This window comes from Triticum urartu, chromosome 2 (assembly GCF_003073215.2).
Source record: "Triticum urartu cultivar G1812 chromosome 2, Tu2.1, whole genome shotgun sequence".
NCBI classification, from domain to species: Eukaryota; Viridiplantae; Streptophyta; class Magnoliopsida; order Poales; family Poaceae; genus Triticum; species Triticum urartu.
This window is the reverse complement of record NC_053023.1, coordinates 202,391,081-202,412,330: the sequence shown is the minus strand read 5'-3', so window position 1 is coordinate 202,412,330 and position 21,250 is coordinate 202,391,081.

Here is a 21,250-nt window from a genome sequence, read left to right as displayed (position 1 = left end):
GTGGTACTTGTATTGCAGATCCGGACACATTCATTACGTCCGAAGACTATCTTGGAGTATTCGGAAAGGGGAACCCGCCTCGCAATGCTGAAGACAATGTACATGTCGGACACCTCGTCATTGAACTCTGGTTCAGGGGCTACTGAGGGAGTCCTGGACTAAGGGGTCCTCGGGCGTCCGACCTATTGGACATGGGCCGGACTGATGGGCTGTAAAGATACAAAGACCGAAGACTGAACCCGTGTCCGGATGGGACTCTCCTTGGCATGGAAGGCAAGCTTGGCGATCAAATATGAAGATTCCTTTCTCTGTAACCAACCTTATGTAACCTTAGATCCCTCCGGTGTCTATATAAACCGGAGGCCTAGGTCCGTAGATATATCCTTATAATCATAGTCAGACAGGCTAGATTTTTAGGGTTTAGCCATTACGATCTCGTGGTAGATCAACTCTTGTAATACTCATATTCATCAAGATTAATCAAGCAGGAAGTAGGGTATTACCTCCATAGAGAGGGCCCGAACCTAGGTAAACATTGTGTCCCCCGTCTCCTGTTACCATCGACCTTAGACGCACAGTTCGGGACCCCCTACACGAGATCCCCCGGTTTTGCATCGACACCTACCCCCCTGGGCGCGCCCTCCTACCTCATGGCTTCCTCATGGAGTTCCAGACTTCGACTCCAAGTGTTTTGGATTGCTTTCGGTCCAAGAAATATCATCGCGAAGGTTTCATTCTGTTTGGACTCCGTTTGGTATTCCTTTTCTGCAAAACTCTAAAATAGGCAAAAACACAGAAACTGGCACTGGCCTCCGGTTAATAGGTTAGTCCCAAAAATAATATAAAAGAGTATATTAAATCCCATTAAACATCCAAAACAGATAATATAATATCATGGAACAATAAAAAATTATAGATATGATGGAGATGTATCACATATACGGCTTCACTTACCTTGATGCCAATTAGATTGAGCGAATTGCAAAATTGGTAATAGGGTTGTGTTGTTGCATCGTCGTGCAAGGAAACAAAGAACAGAGAACAACAAGTCATTGATTGCTGGCGGCGAGCCGGCTGCGCGATGCCGACATCGCTGAGCGGCGAGGTCAGGTTGTATGCGTCTCGAGCGTGAAGCAGGGCCAAAGGGATGGATCGAGCGGTTGGCTGAGTGGGGGCAACATAAAGGGCTAAGTGGGGGCAGCGTAATTGTCGGATTTTGGGTTCCGGCAAAACCCTTGAGGTTCGAACACTGGGGTGTGCACAAAGATCTCTCCCCCTCTAGCTCGCACTCCATATGATCTCACGGCCTAGCTCGACGGACCCAAAGAACGCGAGACACAAGATTTATACTGGTTCGGGCCACCATTGTGGTGTAATACCCTGCTCCAGTGTGGTGTGGTGGATTACCTCTTGGGCCGAGGATGAACAGTTACAAGGGAAGAACAGCCACCTGAGAGGAGGTGTTTTTATGGGTGGTGAAATCGTGTGGATGGGGATGATCTGAGTGATCCGGGATCCGATCCCCTTGCTATGGTGGTGGCTAGTCCTATTTATAGAGGCCCGGGTCCTCTTCCCAAATATTGAGCGGGAAGGGATCCCACAACGGCCAAATTAGAAGGGAGACAACTAGTACAAGCTATCCTGACAAAAGTAGTCTTCGCCTGCCAAAGGCTCTGGTGGTGACGCCGTCTTGGGCTCCACAATGACCTCCGTCCTGCCGTCCTGCTAGTCTTGGTCTTGTTGCACCGATATGGAAACCTTTGCCTAATGCCTCGGGACTCCTAGCCTGCACTTGCCTCTGTAGCACCAAAGAGGAAATGAGGACGCTGCGCACGTTGGCACCCGCCTGGTGCCCGCCTGGCTCCAGTCGTCATGGCTTGCGTCACAGAAACCTCGCGAGGTGTCCCTTGCCTTGATCTCTCCGCCCCTCGTGAGCCAGCCTGGTGAGGCCGTCCCGAGGAGGTCTTGCGTCGTCCGCCTCGCAAGGCTTGGCCCCTCACGAGGGTCTTGAGTGTTTTTGGTGAAGATGGGCCGTACAAGCCACTGGTGGAGCCACGCCACGGGCCGCACGTAGGCAAGTCTGGGGACCCCCGTTCCTAGAACGCTGACAGTAGCCCCGGGCCAAAGGCGCGCTTGGGCTTGGCTTCGAGGCGAAGCCAAAGGGCAAGTGCGAAGCGCCGCAGGCCCCAACAGCCTGCGGCCCCTCTTGAGGCGTGGCGATTGATTGGACGTGGGCGTCTTCGCTACCCCACACCGCCTCGGCAACTGCCCGACTTGATGAGTCCTTGCTGCATGCAGAAAAAGGTCATTATTACCTTAGATCGTGGGGCTAGCGATTGGCCTCCCCTTGGCTATAAATGGGAAGAGGGGGCGGAGCCCCTGTCACCCATCTCCTTCGCTTCTCCCGCTCCTTTTTCTTTGCTCTACTGCCGGCAGCGACACCCCTGGCGCCTGCGGAGAGGCTCTCGACCGCAGAGAAGGGGAAGGCTCGCCAGGAGGGGCCTGGCTCACCGTCGCCCAAGAGGGGGCACTTCCATCCTCACAAGCACACCACGACCCCCGCCGTGGCCCCTAGTGGCCGCGGTGGCGCCTCTTCGCACGGTGGCGGCTGCTCAGGTCACGGCAGTCCCGTTGATGAGGTGAGGCGTGTTGTGGTTGCACGTCCTCCTTGGCCGCGCTTCCATTCGGCGGAGGTGATGCCGGAGTTCATCGTGTGGTCGAAGAACCCGGCTGGCACCTGGCTTCAGCTCCCGTGGTTCTTCGTCAGCGAACTGCCGTCCACAGGTCCAGGCGGTCTCTAGCTGCAAGCGGACGGTTGCTGCAACATGGCTTCATGGGTCATGGTGGAAGTCTCTACCACGGGCAATGCGTCCCTGGCCCGCGGCTGGCAGACGTTCGCCCACGCGGACTGGGCAGGCATTGTGCCCTACACTTCAAGTACGATGGTGACGCGACCCTCTTCGTGAGGGTATTTGGGGAAGATGGTCGCCGCATTGGGTGCTGCCCCGAGGACAACGACGACGACGAGGTGCTCGGCCTTGGCGACGGCCACGATGAGAGTGACGGTGAGCCCGCCCTCGGCGCCGGCCATGTCTCGTCCAGCTACAGCAACTCTTCTTCCGGCGACGCTCCAGCAGCGGCGGCTACGACCAGCCACCACGCCCGCTTCGAAGGTGGCAGCGGGTCATCTCGTCGCCGCGCTCCAGTGAAGCGTGAGGAGGGGTCTGGCTGAGCTCAGGAGAGTGCCTTGGGCCCGCCCTCGTGAGCTGCCGCAGAAGCACGTGTCGCTTTTGTTTCGTTTTTCCTTTCCTTCTTGCATTAAGAGAGAGACAAGTATGGGGCCCCTGCTGGGGCGTGCAACAACTATGATTTCCAAGTAGTTGTGCTATGTTTATCGCTCTTGTGTCGTGTTGCAGCGTCAATGTTTTATGTATGTGCGTAGGAATAACTTAGCTTGATGCGCCTGAAGTAGCTGCCGCCTCGCAAGGCGCGCGTTTCCCAGTACCCGGCGAGGCTTCCTGTGTCCGGAAGGCGTCTAAGAACTGCAAAAATTCGTTAGGAGATTCATACTCTTCCGAATCCTAGTGGCAGGCGCCCACCTGGCCACGACCCAGCGCTTCGCATTGCGGTACCCGGGGGGCACGGATTGAGAGGGGTGCGCCAGCTTGTGAGCTCGAGCGAGGGTGCCCTGCGGAAGTCAGGAAAATGAAAACGCTCACGAGGGCACCTCTCCAGACCCCTCACGAGGAACGCGAGGGAGAGTACGGGCCAAAAACGAGAAACCGAGAGTAGAGAGGAGGCAAAGGCAATGAAACCAGGCCAGCAAGGAACACCGGAAAGCAAATTCTTACTAAAGAGGGGCGAACCAACTACGGAAAGCAAATGAAAAGCCGTGTTCGGCACCTAGTCTAGTCTTCTTGTCTTCTCACCAGCGCGGAGCTAAGTGCTGCCACTAGACGTGGGAGGGAGCCCCCGAGGCCCAAGGACGGCACTCCTGAGACTCCGCGTCGTGTACAACCCCACTCATTATTACGTGAGAGTGTCACGAGCGGAGATTCTTCACGGGCACTGGGCCTTGGTTCACAGGCGCCGGGCCTTGCTTCATGGGTAGAACTTCTGGAGGTGTTGAATGTTCCAGGCGTTCTGGATGGAGATCCCGTCCTGCGTCTCCAGGCGCCCGGCGCCAGGCCTGGAGATGTGGGCGACCCGAAACGGGCCCTCCCACATGGGTGAGAGCTTGTGCAGCCCTTCCCTGGAGAGCACCCGCCTCAGGACAAGATCACCCACCTCGAGCGTCCTGGAGCGGACGTTGCGGCAGTGGTACCGCCGCAGCGCCTACTGGTACCTCACAGCTCGGAGCAAGGCTTCACGGCGGCGTTTCTCCCCCAGCACGAGGTCCATCCCCCGCATGGCGTCCTGCTGCATTTCATCAAACACCAGGACCCGCGCGGAGCGATGCTTGACCTCATGTGGGAGAACCGCTGCTACTCCGTAGACGAGGAAGAACGGGATCTCGCCTGTCGGACTAGTGACGGTGGTGCGGATGGACCACAACATGGACTGGAGCTCGTCGTGCCAGCCCCTGCCGCAGGCCTCGGGCTTCTTCTTGAAGGTCCTAGTCTTGAGGCCCCTTAGAACCTCCGTGTTGGCACGTTCGGCCTGGCCGTTGCTCCAGGGGTGTGCCACGAAGGCGTAGCAAATCTGCGTTCCAAGGTTAGCACAGTATGTTTTGAAGAGATTGCTAGTGAACTCTGAGCCATTGTCGGTGATGATGCGATTATGGACCCCAAATCGGCTTACGAGGCCCTTGACGAACTTGACTGCTGACCCAACTGGGATGGTGTGGACGGCTTCCACTTCCGCCCACTTGGTGAATTTGTCGATGGCGATGTAGAGGTAGCGGTAACCTCCAGGCGCTCGAGGGAATGGGCCCAGGATATCCAGCCCCCAGATCGTGAATGGCCATGTGAGAGGGATAATCTGGAGGTCCTGAGCCGGCTGGTGGATCTGCTTGGCGTGGAATTGGCAGGTTTCGCAGGATTTCACCAACTCGGCCGCGTCATTGAGTGTCATGGACCAGTAGAACCCGCTGCGGAAAGCCTTGCTGACCAAGGTGCGCGACGACGAGTGGTGCCCGCAGTGTCCGCCATGTATGTCCGCTAGTAGCTCGTTCCCCTGTTCCCTGGAAATGCACCATAGAGAAACATCATTTGGCCGCTTCCTGTATAGCTCACCGTCCTGAATGCAGTACACCGTAGCCTGCCGGGCCACACGCTCCGCGTCTTCTTCCTTCTCCGGCAACGTGCCCTGCGTCAGGTACGCCTTGAACTCCTTGGTCCAACACCCCTCTTGAGGCTCGAGCGCTAAGAGGAGGTGCACTCCTGAGGTCGGGCCGCATTCGGGGGCTCCCAAGGCTGGTGGCTAGGGGAGCTCCTCCTGAGGTGGCACCAGTTCCGCAGGCGTAGGTGCTGCCAAAGGCTTGAAGAGCCGTACTTCGAAGACACCAGGCTCTTGAGGTAGCCGCTTGGGTGCTCTTTTGGCGATGTCGTCGGCCTCCTTGTTGGTGCCACAAGGCACGTGTTGTAGCTCCAGGCCTAGGAACTGTTTCTCCATTTTGCGTACCTCCACGAGGTATGCCTCCATGTGCTCATCCTTTGGCTCATACAACTTGCTACAGAAGTTGACGAGGAGCTGTGAGTCCCCCTTGATGGTGAGGCGTTTCACCACTAGGGCCACCTCAGCCTTGAGGCCGGCAACGAGGCCCTCGTACTCTGCGGTGTTGTTGGATACCTTTTCGCCTCGCTGGAAGCAGAGCTGCACCGCATAGTAAAGCTTGTCCTGGGTAGGCGAGATGAGCACGGCTCTAGCCCCCGCGCCCTGGCGTGCGAACGCGCCATCAAAGTACATGACCAAGCCATCTGGCGCTTCATTCCCTGGCAAGAGTGGTCAGTCCTCACCTGCTTCAAGCTCAGGGGTGTCGGTCCATTCTGCCACAAAGTCGGCGAGCACAGCCCCCTTGATGACCCTGGTTGTGCTGAACTCCAGGTCAAACGCTTGCAGCTCAATGTTCCATTCGGCGACCCTTCCCGCTGCATTGGGGCTCCTGAGCACTCTCTCCAATGGTAAGTTGAGACGATCTTGATGGGGTGACCCTGGAAATAGTGGCACAGCTTACGCGAGGCCACCAGGAGCGCGAGCAAGAGCTTCTGAGGCATGGGGTACCAGGCTCTTGCATCTCGTAGCATTGTGCTGACGAAGTACACTGGGTGCTCGACGAGGGCGGAGAGCTGATGGGGTTTTTGGCTCCCGAGGGTTGAGGTGTTTCCTGTGGATCTCCAGCTCCTAGGGCTTGATGACTAGCCGGGGCAGCCGCTGTCTCAGGAGCATCGGCTTGGTGTTGTGTAGCCCCATCTGGCTTGGCGGCTCCATTTGGCGGGCCCTTGAGTTGGGGCTCCTCTCTGAGGGCCACCAGCGCCGCGCTGGCGGAGTGGGGTGTGGTAGACAGATAGAGTACCAAGGGCTCACGAGGGCGAGGCGCCACCATCACCGGCGGGCTGGTCAAGTATCTCTTGAGGTCTTGAAACGCCAGGTCGGCCTCAGGGGTCCACTCGAATGAACCCTTCTTCTTCATCAGCTTGAAGAACAGCAAGGCGCGCTCCCCCAACTTAGAGATGAAGCGCCCCAGCGAAGTCACGCAGCCAGCAAGTTTCTGCATCTCCTTGAGGGTTTGTGGTGGGCTCATGTCTTCGATTGCCTTGACCTTCTCTGGGTTGGCCTCGATCCCCCTGTGGGACACGAGGAAGCCCAGCAGTTTGCCAGAAGGAACACAGAACACGCATTTCTCCGGGTTGAGCCATAGGTCCACCTGGCGCAGGCTCGCGAAGTATCCTCTAGGTCCTGAATCAGAGTTCTCGCCTCCCGAGACTTCACCACAATGTCGTCGATGTAGGCCTCAGCGTTTCTCCTGAGCTGCCGCCCCAAGGCGATGTGCATCAGCCGCTGGAAGGTCACTCCTGCGTTGCGCAGCCCGAATGGCATGCAAGTGTAGCAGTATACCCTGCATAGGGTCAAGAAAGCCATTTTCTCCACATCTTCCACCGCCATCTTGATCTGGTGGTAGCCTGAGAACGCATCCAGGAAACAAAGCAGATCACATTCTGCGGCGGAGTCGAGAATCTGGTCGATGCGCGACATCGGGAATGGGTCTTGAGGGCAGGCCTTGTTGAGGTTGGTGAAGTCGACACACATGAGTTCCTTCCCTCCTTTCTTCGGCACGACGACTGGGTTTGCCAGCCACTCTGGGTACCGGACCTCGCGAATGACACATGCTGCCTCCAGCTTGCGGGTTTCCTGAACAATGAAAGATTGCTTCTCCGTGGATTGTCGCCTTGCCTTCTGCTTCACAGGGCGCACATTGGGGCACACCCTCAGATGATGCTCGATCACTCCTCTAGGGACCCCAACTAACTGCTTGGGCTCCCAGGCGAACATTTCCTTGTTCGCCCATAGGAAGTCCACGAACTCCCTTTCTTGATCTGGGCGAGTTTGGCGCCTATAGTAAAGGTGGTGCCTGAGGCCCCGTCCTCATCGACCGGTATCTGCTTCATCTGTGCTTGACCTTGAGTGAATAGCTGCTTCTTCTTGGTCGGCGCAGCCCCCTTGGCCCTGGGCGCGGCCTTGTCGGTCAGGCAAGCTGCCGTCGTGGCCCTGGAGGCGAGTTTGAGGGCCGCCAAGGTTTCCTTGGTGTCTTCGGCCACGGTGAGGACGCCCCTGCTCCCTGGCATCTTCATGAGGTTGTAGGCGGGATGAGTAGCTGCCATGAATTGGGCCAGCGCCGGGTACCCGAGGATGGCATTGTATGGTAACCCTATGCGGGCGATGTCGAAGTCGATAAGCTCGGTGCGGTAGTTGTCGCGGGTGCCGAAGTTCACCGGGAGGGGGATCTGCCCCAAGGGGTTGGAGGAGCCATCGTCAACTCCGGAGAAGGGCTTGCTAGGGCGGAACCGCTCGAGCGGTACGTGAAGGAGGCTAAAAACCTCCACGGAGAGTATGTTGAGCCCGGCGCCGCCGTTGATGAGGGTCTTGGTGATGGCTATGCTGCAGATGGTGGGCGTGCAAAGCATCGGGAGCACGCCTGAACCGACGGTGATGACGGGGTGATCCCCCGAGTCGAAGGTCGGGTCAGCCATGGGTGCCGCCCAACCCGGGGGAGCCCCCTGCCGCGCGAAGGTGTCGCCGATCCGGCAAAAGAACGGCTTGGTGTGATGGTCCGAGGGCGGCGCCTGCGAGCCGCCGAGGAGAGCCGCAATGACGGGGGGTGCTGGTACCCCGAAGCGCACGATGAAGAGGTCTCGCAGCTCCTCCCAGGAGGCCACAGAAGATTCCGGCAGATGAAGCAGCTAGGCGCGTGGCACACCAGCGACGACCATTGGGAGCCATTTGGCCATGACTTTATCATCACCCCCGGCCTCCAGGACGGCCTCCTCGTACGCCAGCAGGAAGGCCGATGGATCCTCCGCACCGTCGTAGCGGGGCGACATCTCCGGCTTGAACTTGTGCGACCAGCTCACTCGCCGCAAGGCGGGGGTGAAGGCCCGGAGCCCCACAGCGCTGCGGGGGGGCGCCCGTCAATCCAGTTGGGGAAGCGGCGACGTCCATGAGAGCCAGTCGGAGAGGCGAGGCCGTTGGGGGTGAAGCTTCGGCGCACCCCTACCTCGCGCGCCAAATGTCAGATTTAGGGTTCCGGCAAAACCCTGGAGGTTCGAACACAGGGGTGCGCACAAAGATCTCTCCCCCTCTAGCTCGCACTCCGTATGATCTCACGGCCTAGCTCGATGGACCCAAAGAACGAGAGACACAAGATTTATACTGGTTCGGGCCACCGTTGTGGTGTAATACCCTACTCTAGTGTGGTGTGGTGGATTGCCTCTTGGGCTGAGGATGAACAGTTACAAGGGAAGAACAGCCTCCTGAGGGGAGGTGTTCTTGTGGTTGGTGAACTCGTGTGGATGGGGATGATCTAAGTGATCCAAGATCCGATCACCTTGCTATGGTGGTGGCTAGTCCTATTTATAGAGGCCCGGGTCCTCTTCCCAAATATTGAGCGGGAAGGGATCCCGCAACGGCCAAATTCGAAGGGAGACAACTAGTACAAGCTATCCTGACAAAAGTAGTCTTCGCCTGCCAAAGGCTCTGGTGGTGACGCCGTCTTGGACTCCACGGTGACCTCCGTCCTACCGTCCTGCTGGTCTTGGTCTTGTTGCACCGATATGGAAACCTTTGCCTGATGCCTCGGGACTCCTCGCCTGCGCTTGCCTCTTTAGCACCAAAGAGGAAATGAGGACGATGCGCGCGCTGGCACCCGCCTGGTGCCCGCCTAGCTCCAGTCGTCATGGTTGGATCACAGAAACCTCGCGAGGTGTCACTTGCCTTGATCTCTCCGCCCCTCGTGAGCCAGCCTGGTGAGGCCGTCCCGAGGAGGTCTTGTGTTGTCCACCTCGCGAGGCTTGGCCCCTCGCGAGGGTCTTGAGTGTTTGTTGGTGAAGATGGGCTGTATAGGCCGCTGGTGGAGCCACACCGCGAGCCGCAGGCAGGCAAGTCAGAGGACCCCCGTTCCCAGAACGCCGATAGTAATGGGCCAAGTGGGGGCACATGGAGCTAGGTAGAGGATCGATATAGCGTGCGTGAAAAATCAAGTGGGGGCAGCTGCCCCCACAACACTCAATGTGCGTCCGCCCCTGCCACCATTGTCTTCCCTCTTCTCGTACGGTCACTCTGCAACAAAGTGGCTCACATTGCCACAATTATAGCATGTACTCACATGTTGCTTGCCCTTGGCGCAACTTGAGTTGTTCTTGTTGAAGTTGGGCCTTGAGTTCTTCTTGCTCCACAACTGCCGTGAAGCGAGAGCCATGTGCTCATGATAAGCATATTCGATATCTTCGGGGCAACACTCCTCTTCTTCCTCTTCACCCTCTTCTTACACACTAGCCTTGGCCTTCAAATCAAGGTTGGGCTTGTTTGCTCATTGAGAGAGGAATACCGCATTGTCAGCGGTCTTGTCCAAGATCCTCATTGCAACAAACTCATCCAACACTTCACTTGAGGACAAGGCGTGAAAGTGCGGCCTTTGACGGATGATGGAGGACATGGCCTTATGGTAAGGCATCATGGCCTTGAGAAACTTGCGCTTGATCCAATTGTCATCTGTATCCTTGCTCCCATGATTTCAGAGTGGGACCACGAGTGTGGTTAATCTCCGATTAAGCTCTCGAGGTTCTTCATCTCCAGTCATTGCAAACTCATCGGCTTCATCTTGCACCACTTTAAAGTTTGAGCGTTGGATACTTGCGCTTCCCTTGTAAATGGAAACAACATGTTGCCATGCTTCCTTAGCCACGGTGAAAGGACGGAGAAGCGCAATATCTTCGGGTGGAATTGCTTCTTGGAGAATGAAGAGAGCAGACTCGTTGAATTGATGATCCGTGGCTTCTCTAGGAGTGAAGTTGCTTGGGTCGTGCGGGGTAGAAACCTTGCTCAATAATTCTCCAAAGATTAGTAGAACTATGATTTAAATCATGTTTAAAGCGATAGGCCCAAGAGGCAAAATCCTCATTATTCACAAGCTTGGGAGGAGGACCAACATGATTCATATGTGTGGAGGGAACCGGTCCTCCATAAGTAATTGGAGGTTCAACATGGGCAAAGATGCCATTTCCACTTCTACCACTAGTCAAAGGAACTTAATCACTAGTAGCTTCCCCCATGTTGGAGTTAGCATCCATCACCTTATTAGTGGGATTGACCACTTCCAATGGTGCGGTGGAAACTTTAAGACCATCAAGAAAATTCTTAAGCATGCTTTTGACCTCGGCCATCATGGAGGTTCTCAATGTGTCCAAGGCCACATTGAACTCCTCACGAGAGACCAAGGATCCCCCATCGGCCGCAGGCAAAGGGGGGCTCACATCGGAGTGCTCCTCCACCTCGTATTAGGTGTCAACCATACTCTTTGGACAGCAAAGTCCTTAAAAAAGAGATGAGGCTCTGATACCAATTGAAAAGATCGATATGGTTGACTAGAGAGGGGGTGACTAGGCAACTAACAATTTTTAGCTTTTCTTTACCAAATTAAACTTAGCGTCAAAATAGGTTGTATAGATATGCAACTAGGTGAGCAACCTATATGATGCAACAAGAACTAGCACACAAGCAAGCAAGGGATACAATACAATATAAGCTTGCGCAAGTAAAGGTAAGAGATAACCAAGAGTGGAGCCGATGGAGACGAGGGTGTGTTCCCAAAGTTCCTTCCCTTTGAGAGGAAGTACGTCTCCGTTGGAGTGGTGTGGAGGCACAATGCTCCCCAAGAAGCCACAAGGGCCACCGTATTCTCTTCATGCCCTCACACAATGCGAGATGCCGTGATTCCACTATTGGTGCCTTTGGAGGCGGCGACCGAACCTTTACAAACAAGGTTGGGGCAATCTCCACAACTCAATCGGAGGCTCCCAACGACACCACGAAGCTTCACCACAATGGAATATGGCTCCGCGGAGACCTCAACCGTCTAAGGTGCTCAAACACCCAAGAGTAACAAGATCCTCTAGGGATTAGTGGGGGAATCAAATTTCTCTTGGTGGAAGTGTAGATCGAGGCCTTCTCAACCAATCCCTAGAAAATCAACAAGTTTGATTGGCTAGGGAGAGAGATCGGGCGAAAATGGAGCTTTGAGCAACAATGGAGCTTAGGGAGGGAAGAGGTGGTCTTCTTGGGGAAGAAGACCCCCTTTATATAGTGGGGGGGAGATCCAATCGTTACCCACTCATTCATCCCGCGACACGCGGTACTACCGCGAGGAGTTGCGGTACTACCGCTAGAGCGGCAGTGACCAGACAAGGCCCTGTTGCATATAGAATGAGCGGTAGAACCGCTGGAGTGGTACTACCACGCACCCCCGTGGTACTACCGCAGGGCAGGGTTCACCTAGGCTGGGAAAACACACAGACTAAATAAATTTCATCTGTGACTACTTCCGCTGAGTTTGGGACGCGCAAAAATCCAGCACGGTACTACAACTCGCAGGGAGCGGTACTACCGCGTATGGACGGAAGTAAAAAATTACTTCCGCGCCTACTTCTGCGTGCGCCAGCGCTCTGGACTAGAGACAGCAGTAGTACCATTCGCGAGGAGCAGTACTACCACGGGGCCCTGGGGTACTACCGCAAGCCAGGGCGGTACTACTGTAGGCCCCTGTAGTACTACTATTCCCTAGAGTAGTACTAACGCATGCCACCGAACCTATTGCACTTGGAGGCCTTCATCTCGCAGCGACAAGGAGGAACAGATGGTGCTCCAAAGAAGCGAAGGAAAGGAGGTGCAAAGGAACATATTTGTATGTGTTGATTCCACCCTAACCTTTCCAAAGCGGACCCCTCTTAATAGTACGACTTTCCTATGATTCAAATCCACCGAAAAGAAACTTACAAAACCGCCGTCTTCAATAGGCTCCAAGGGGCACCGGATCGTCTTGTGCCTAGACATGAGATATCTAAAATGCTCAATGCACACGATTAGTCCACAAATGCACTATCATCAATCACCAAAACCACATAGGGAGAAATATGCCCTTACAAACGCTTCTGCTTATGGTTTATGAGGGCACGTAGACACACTCTCCCCCTCGTTGCTATGCATCCCCATGGACAGATCATTGTGTGTGCGTAAAAATTTTTGTTTTCCATGCAACAATTCCCAACAGTGGTATCAGAGCCAGGTCTATGCATAGATGATTCGCATGAGTAGAACACAAAGAGTTGTGGGCGGTCATAGTCATACTACTTACCACCAACTTCTTATTTTGATTCGGCGGTATTGTGGGATGAAGCGGCCTGGACCAACCTTACATGTCCATGCACATGAGACCGGTTCCACCGACATGCATGCAACTAGTTTTGCATAAAGGTGGTTGGCGGGTGTCTATTTCTCCTACGTTAGTTGAATCGAATTTGACTATGGCCAGTCCTTGAAGAAGGTTAAAACAACAAATTTGATGAAACACCATTGTGGTTTTATGCGTAGGTAAGAACGGTTCTTGCTACAAGCCCGTAGAAGCCATGTAAAACTTGCAACAACAAAGTAGAGGATGTTAACTTGTTTTTGCAGGGCATGTTGTGATATGATATGGTCAAGACATGATGTGATAAACGTTATTATATGAGATGATCATGTTTTGTAAAGTTATCGGCAACCGGCAGGAGCCTTATGGTTGTCTCTTTATTGTATGAAATGCAAACACCATGTAATTGCTTTACTTTATCACTATGCGTTAGCGATAGTTATAGAAGCAATAGTTGGTGAGATGACCACGAGGCAACGATGGAGATCAAGGTGTCGAGTCGGCGACGATGGAGATCATGATGATACTTTGGAGATGGAGATCAAAAGCACGAGATGATGATGGCTGCCGGATGCGGTTCATCATGTAACAGTCATAACCTAGCGTGACACAGAACTAGCTCCAGTTCATTGATATAATGTAGGCATGTATTCCGAATATAGTCATACGTGCTTATGGAAAACAACTTGCATGGCATCTTTTGTCCTACCGTCCCGTGGTAGCGGGGTCCTTACGGAAACTAAGGGATATTAAGGCCTCCTTTTAATAGAGAACCGGAACAAAGCATTAACACATATTGAATACATGAACTCCTCAAACTACGGTCATCACCGGTAAGTATCCCAATTATTGTCACTTCGGGGTTAACGGATCATAACACATAATAGGTGACTATAGACTTGCAAGATAGGATCAAGAACACTCATATATTGATGAAAACATAATAGGTTCAGATCTGAAATCATGGCACTCGGGCCCTAGTGACAAGCATTAAGCATAGCAAAGTCATAGCAACATCAATCTCAGAACATAGTGGATACTAGGGATCAAACCCTAACAAAACTAACTCGATTACATGATAGATCCCATCCAACCCATCACCGTCTAGCAAGCCTATGATGGAATTACTCATGCACGGCGGTGAGCATCATGAAATTGGTGATGGCGGATGGTTGATGATGACGATGGCGATGGATCCCCCTCTCCGGAGCCCCGAACAGACTCCAGATCAGCCCTCTCGAGAGGTTTTAGGGCTTGGCGGCGGCTCCGTATCGTAAAACGCGATGATTTCTTCTCTTTGATTTTTTCTCCCCGAAACTCAATATAAGGAGTTGGAGTCAGAGAGGCAACAGGGGGCCCACGAGGTAGGGGGCGCGCCCTAGGGGGGCAGGCGCGCGCCCCACCCTCGTGGGGAGGTGGTGGGCCCCCTAGCCTTCATCTTTTGCAGGTATTTTTCTTATTTTCTGAAAAGTGGCTCCGTGAAGTTTCAGGTCATTCCGAGAATGTTTGCTCCTGCACATAAATAACACCATGGTAATTTTGCTAAAAACAGCGTCAGTCCGGGTTAGTTCCATTCAAATCATGCAAGTCAGAGTCCAAAACAAGGGCAAAAGTGTTTGGAAAAGTAGATATGTTGGAGACGTATCAACTCCCCCAAGCTTAAACCTTTGCTTGTCCTCAAGCAATTCAGTTGACAAACTGAAAGTGATAAAGAAAAACTTTTACAAACTCTGTTTGCTCTTGCTGTTGTAAATATGTAAAGCCAGCATTCAAGTTTTCGGCAAAGATTATAACTAACCACATTCGCAATAACGCATAGGTCTCAAGTTTACTCATATCAATAGCATAATCAACTAGCGAGCCATAATAATAAATCTCGGATGACAACACTTTCTCAAAACAATCATAATATGATATAACAAGATGGTATCTCGCTAGCCCTTTCTGAGACCGCAAAACATAAATGCAGAGCACCTTTAAAGACCAAGGACTGACTAGACATTGTAATTCATGGTAAAAGAGATCCAGTCAAGTCATACTCAATGTAAACTAACAGTAATGAATGCAAATGACAAAGGTGCTCTCCAACTGGTGCTTTTTAATAAGAGGATGATGACTCAGCATAAAAGTAAATAGATAGGCCCTTCGCAGAGGGAAGCAGGGAATTGTAGAGGTGCCGGAGCTCGGTTTTGAAACAAAGGTGAATAATATTTTGAGCGGTATACTTTCATTGTCAACATAACAACCAAGAGATGGCGATATCTTCCATGCTACACACATTATAGGCGGTTCCCAAACAGAATGGTAAAGTTTATACTCCCCCTTCCACCAACAAGCATCAATCCATGGCTTGCTCGAAACAACGAGTGCCTCCAACTAACAAGAGTCCCGGGGGGAGTTTTGTTTGCAATTATTTTGATTTAGTTTGCATAAAGCATGGGACTGGGCATCCCGGTGACCAGCCATTTATCTCGCGAGTGAGGAGCGAAGTCCACTCCTCTTGAGAATAACCCGCCTAACATGCAAGATACAGACAGCCCTAGTTGATACATTAGCTATTCGAGCATACAAAACAGGATATTTATTTGAGGGTTTAGAGTTTGGCACATACAAATTTACTTGGAACGGCAGGTAGATACCGTATATAGGTAGGTATGGTGGACTCATGTGGAATAACTTTGGGGTTTAAGGAGTTTGGATGCACAAGCAGTATTCCCGCTTAGTACAGGTGAAGGCTAGCAAAATACTGGGAAGCGACCACCTAGAGAGAGACAACAGTCATGAACATGCATTAAAATTAATCAACACCGAATGCAAGCATGAGTAGGATATAATCCACCATGAACATAAATATCATGAAGGCTATATTGATTTTGTTTCAACTACATGCGTGAACATGTGCCAAGTCAAGTCACTTAAATCATTCAGAGGAGGATACCACCCTATCATACCACGTCATAACCATTTTAATAGCATGTTGGCACGCAAGGTAAACCATTATAACTCATAGCTAATCAAGCATGGCATAAGAAACTATGATCTCTAGTTGTCATTGCAAACATGTTTATTCATAATAGGCTGAATCAGGAACGATGAACTAATCATATTTACAAAAAAAGAGGTCGAGTTCATACCAGCTTTTCTCATCTCAGCCAGTCCATCATATAACATCATAATTGCCTTTCACTTGCACGACCGAATAGCGTGAATAATAATAATAGTGCACGTGCAGTGGACTAAGTTGGAATCTGCAAGCATTCAATAAACAGGAGAAGACAAGGAAATATGGGCTCTTTTGTCAGATAAACAATAATGCATATAAGAGCCATTTCAACAATTTAATTATGGTCTTCTCCTATCGACCCCCAAAGAAAAGGAAAGAAATAAAACTATTTACACGGGAAAGCTCCCAACAAGCAAAAGAAGAATAGGAAATCTTTTTGGGTTTTCTTTTTAATTACTACTACAAGCATGGAAAGTAAACTAATTAAAAGCTACAACTATTTTTTTTTGTTTTTCTTAAGGTTTATTAAACACACAAGAAGAAAGCATAAAAGGGAAAATAAACTAGCATGGATGATATAATGAAAAAGTATGAGCACCGACATCTAGCAATGAGTGTGTGAACATAAATGTAATGTCGGTGGGAAATACTTACTCCCCCAAGCTTAGGCTTTTGGCCTAAGTAGGTCTATGGCCACGGCTGGCCTGGAGGATATCCATAATAGTAGCTGGGGTCAAACTGCGATGCAGCGGCTATCGCCTGCTGAGCTGCAGCGTGGCGACAAGTGGCCTCCTCTCTCCTCTCGTACTCATCTGCCTCCTCTCTGGTGATAGTATATCTTCCTCTTGCCTGATAATCAAAGAAGGTAGGAGCAGGGAGAGTAATACGGACAGCACGTCGTCTGTCAAAGATTAGTCGATACTGGAGAGGTGATTCGTTCCTCTCGACAAATTGGTGGTGGACCATAGCATTAAAATCTAGATAAGCAGCTGGTAATTCAATATCATCTTCGCGTATGTCTATACCAAGAAAATTAGCTATGCGGGTTGCATAAATTCCTCCAAATAAATCTCCATTTAATCTATTAAGATGCAACCTACGTGCAACAATGGCTCCCAAATTATAAGATTGGTCTCCTAACACAGCACTCCTAAGAATACTGAGATCGGGGACACACATGTGACATGCCTCATCTTTACCATTGATGCATCTACCTGTGAAGAGAGCAAAATAATGTATAGAAGGAAAGTGAATGCTCCCTGTGGTAGCTTGTGTAATATCTCTAGATTCTCCCACAGTTATGCTAGCAAGAAAATCTCTAAATTCAGATTTGCGAGGATCCCTTATACTACCCCATTGTGGAAGTTTGCATGCAGTGGTAAAATCCTCTAAGTCCTTAGGTAAGATTTATCATAAAGATCAAACAGGACAGTTGGAGAACTACTATTTTCGAGGTATTTTTATATTGCACGGATAATCAAATAACAGACAGAAAAATATTTATTTTTATTTTATTTAATATAAATAATAGAAAGTAAAAGTGGGGTACAGAAGGTTGTTCCTTCTAGTTTCATCCATCTCATGATCATCAAAAGGAATCCTCTAACAAGGTTGATCAAGTCTTGTTAACGAACTCATTCCGAATAATCATGGAACCGGAGAAATTGCGAATAACAATGTTACCTCAACGGCGATATGCACATCCCCAATAATAAGAATATCATATTTCTTCTTGACAGTAGGAAGAGGAAATTCAAAACCTCCAAATATAATCGATGGAATTTTTCCAATGGAGTTGATACTATGAACTTGAGGTTGTTTCCTCGGAAAGTGTATCGTATGCTCATTACCATTAACATGAAAAGTTACATTGCCTTTAGTGCAATCAATAACAGCCCCTGCAATATTCAAAAAGGGTCTTCCAAGAATAATAGACATACTATCGTCCTTGGGAATATCAAGAATAACAAAATCCGTTAAAATAGTAACGTTTGCAATTACAACAGGCACATCCTCACAAATACCGACAGGTATAGCAGTTGATTTATCAGCCATTTGCAAAGATATTCCAGTAGGTGTCAACTTATTCAAATCAAGTCTACGATATAAAGAGAGAGGCATAACACTAACACCGGCTCCAAGATCACATAAAGCAGTTTTAACGTAGTTTCTTTTAATGGAGCATGGTATAGTGGGTACTCCTGGATCTCCAAGTTTCTTTGGTATTCCACCCTTAAAATAATAATTAGTAAGCATGGTGGAAATTCCAGCTTCCGATATCTTTCTTTTATTTGTAATAATATCTTTCATGTACTTAGCATAAGGATTGGTTTTGAGCATATCGGTTAATCGCATACGCAAAAAGATAGGTCTAATCATTTCAGCAAAGCGGTCAAAATCCTCATCATCCTTTTTCTTGGATGGTTTGGGAGGAAAAGGCATGGGTTTCTGAACCCATGGTTCTCTTTCTTTACCATGTTTCCTAGCAACAAAGTCTTTCTTATCATAACGTTGATTCTTTGATTGTGGGTTATCAAGATCAACAGCAGGTTCAATCTCTATATCATTATCATTACTAGGTTGAGCATCATCATGAACATTATCATTAACATTATCACTAGTTTCAGGTTCATTACCAGATTGTGTTTCAGCATCAGAAATAGAAATATCATTTGGATTCTCAGGTGTTTCAACAATAGGATCACTAGAAGCATGCTAAGTCCTATCATTTTTCTTTTTCTACCTTTTAGAAGGACTAGGTGCATCTATATTATTTCTCTGAGAATCTTGCTCAATTCTCTTAGGGTGGCCTTCAGGATACAAAGGTTCCTGAGTCATTCTGCCAGTTCTAGTAGCCACTCTAACAGCATTATCATCATCTTTACTATTCAATTCATTGAGCAAATCATTTTGAGCTTTAACTACTTGTTCTACTTGAGTGGTAACCATAGAAGCATGTTTACTAATAAGTTTAAGTTCACCTTTAACATTAGCCATATAATCACCCAAGTGTTCAAGCATATTTGAATTGTATTTCAATTGTCTACCAAAATAAGCATGAAAATCTTCTTGCTTAGCCATAAATTTATCAAACTCATCTAAGCATGGGCTAGCAAATTTAGTAAATGGGATTTCAGCTTTATCATACCTATAGAGAGAATTTACCTTTACTACCTGTGTCGGGTTATCAAGACCATGAGTTTCTTCAATAGGAGAAGGATTTGGATTATATGTTTCTTCAACAGGTGGTAAATTAAGACCATGTATTTCTTCAATAGGAGGTAAATTCTTAACATCTTCAGCTTTAATACCCTTTTCTTTCATAGATTTCTTTGCCTCTTGCATATCTTCAGGACTGAGAAATAGAATACCTCTCTTCTTTGGAGTTGGTTTAGGAATAGGCTCAGGAATTGGCTCCGGAGGTGTCCAATTATTTTCATTTGTCAACATATTTTTCAATAGAATTTCAGCTTCATCCGGTGTTCTTTCCCTGAATACAGAACCAGCACAACTATCCAGGTAATCTCTGGAGGCATCGGTTAGTCCATTATAAAAGATATTGATACGTCTCCAATGTATCTATAATTTTTGATTGCTCCATGCTATATTATCTACTGTTTTGGACTATATTGGGCTTTATTTTCCACTTTTATATTACTTTTGGGACTAACCTATTAACCGGAGGCCCAGCCCAGAATTGCTGTTTTTTGCCTGTTTTAGGGTTTTGAAGAAAAGGAATATCAAACGGAGTCCAAACGGAATGAAACCTTCGGGAACGCGATTTTCTCATCAGATAAGACCAAGGAGACTTGGACCCTCCGTCAACAAAGCCACGAGGCGGTCACGAGGGTGGAGGGCGCCCCCCCTAGGGCGCGCCCCCTGCCTTGTGGGCCCCTCGAAGCTCCACCGACGTACTTCTTCCTCCCATATATATCCACGTATCCCCAAACGATCAGAATGAGAGCCAAAAACCTAATTCCACCGCCGCAACTTTCTGTATCCACGAGATCCCATCTTGGGGCTTGTTCCGGAGCTCCGCCAGAAGGGGAATCGATCACGGAGGGCTTCTACATCATCATCCAAGCCCCTCCGATGAAGTGTGAGTAGTTTACTTCAGACCTACGGGTCCATAGTTAGTAGCTAGATGGATTCTTCTCTCTTTTTGGATCTCAATACAATGTTCTCCCCCTCTCTCGTGGAGATCTATTCGATGTAATCTTCTTTTTGCGGTGTGTTTGTTGAGACCGATGAATTGTGGGTTTATGATCCAGTCTATCTATGAATAATATTTGAATCTTCTCTGAATTCTTTTATGCATGATTGGTTATCTTTGCAAGTCTCTTCGAATTATCAGTTTCGTTTGGCCTACTAGATTGGTTTTTCTTGCCATGGGAGAAGTGCTTAGCTTTGGGTTCGATCTTGCGGTGTCCTTTCCCTGTGACAGAAGGGGCAGCAAGGCACGTATTGTATTGTTGCCATCGAGGATAACAAGATGGGGTTTTTATCATATTGCATGAAACTATCCCTCTACATCATGTCATCTTGCTTAAGGCGTTACTCTATTTTTAACTTAACTCTAGATGCATGGTGGATAGCGGTCGATGAGTGGAGTAATAGTAGTAGATGCAGGCAGGAGTCGGTCTACTTGTCTCGGACGTGATGCCTATATACATGATCATACCTAGATATTCTCATAACTATGCTCAATTCTGTCAATTGCTCAACAGTAATTTGTTCACCCACCATAGAATACTTATGCTCTTGAGAGAAGCCACTAGTGAAACCTATGGCCCCCGGGTCTCTTTCTTATCATATCAATCTCCATCACTTTATTATTTCTTTGCTTTTACTTTGCTTTTACTTTTCACTTTGCATCTCTATACCAAAAATACCAAAAAATATTATTTATCATCTCTATCAGATCTCACTTTCGTAAGTGACCGTGAAGGGATTGACAACCCCTAAGCGCGTTGGTTGCGTTGAGCTATTGTTTTTGTGTAGGTGTGAGGGACTCACGCGTAGCCTCCTACTGGATTGATACATTGGTTCTCAAAAACTGGGGAAATACTTACGCTACTTTGCTGCATCATCCTCTCCTCTTCAGGGAAATCCAACGCAGTGCTCAAGAGGTAGCAAGAAGAATTTCTGGCGCCGTTGCCGGGGAGTCTGTGCAAAAGTCAACATACCAAGTACCCATCACAATCCCTATCTCCCGCATTACATTATTTGCCATTTGCCTCTCGTTTTCCTCTCCCCCACTTCACCCTTGCAGTTTTATTCGCCCTCTCTCTCTCTATCCTCCCTCTCTTTCTCTATTCGCCTCTTTTTGCCCGTTTTCCTTTTTGTTT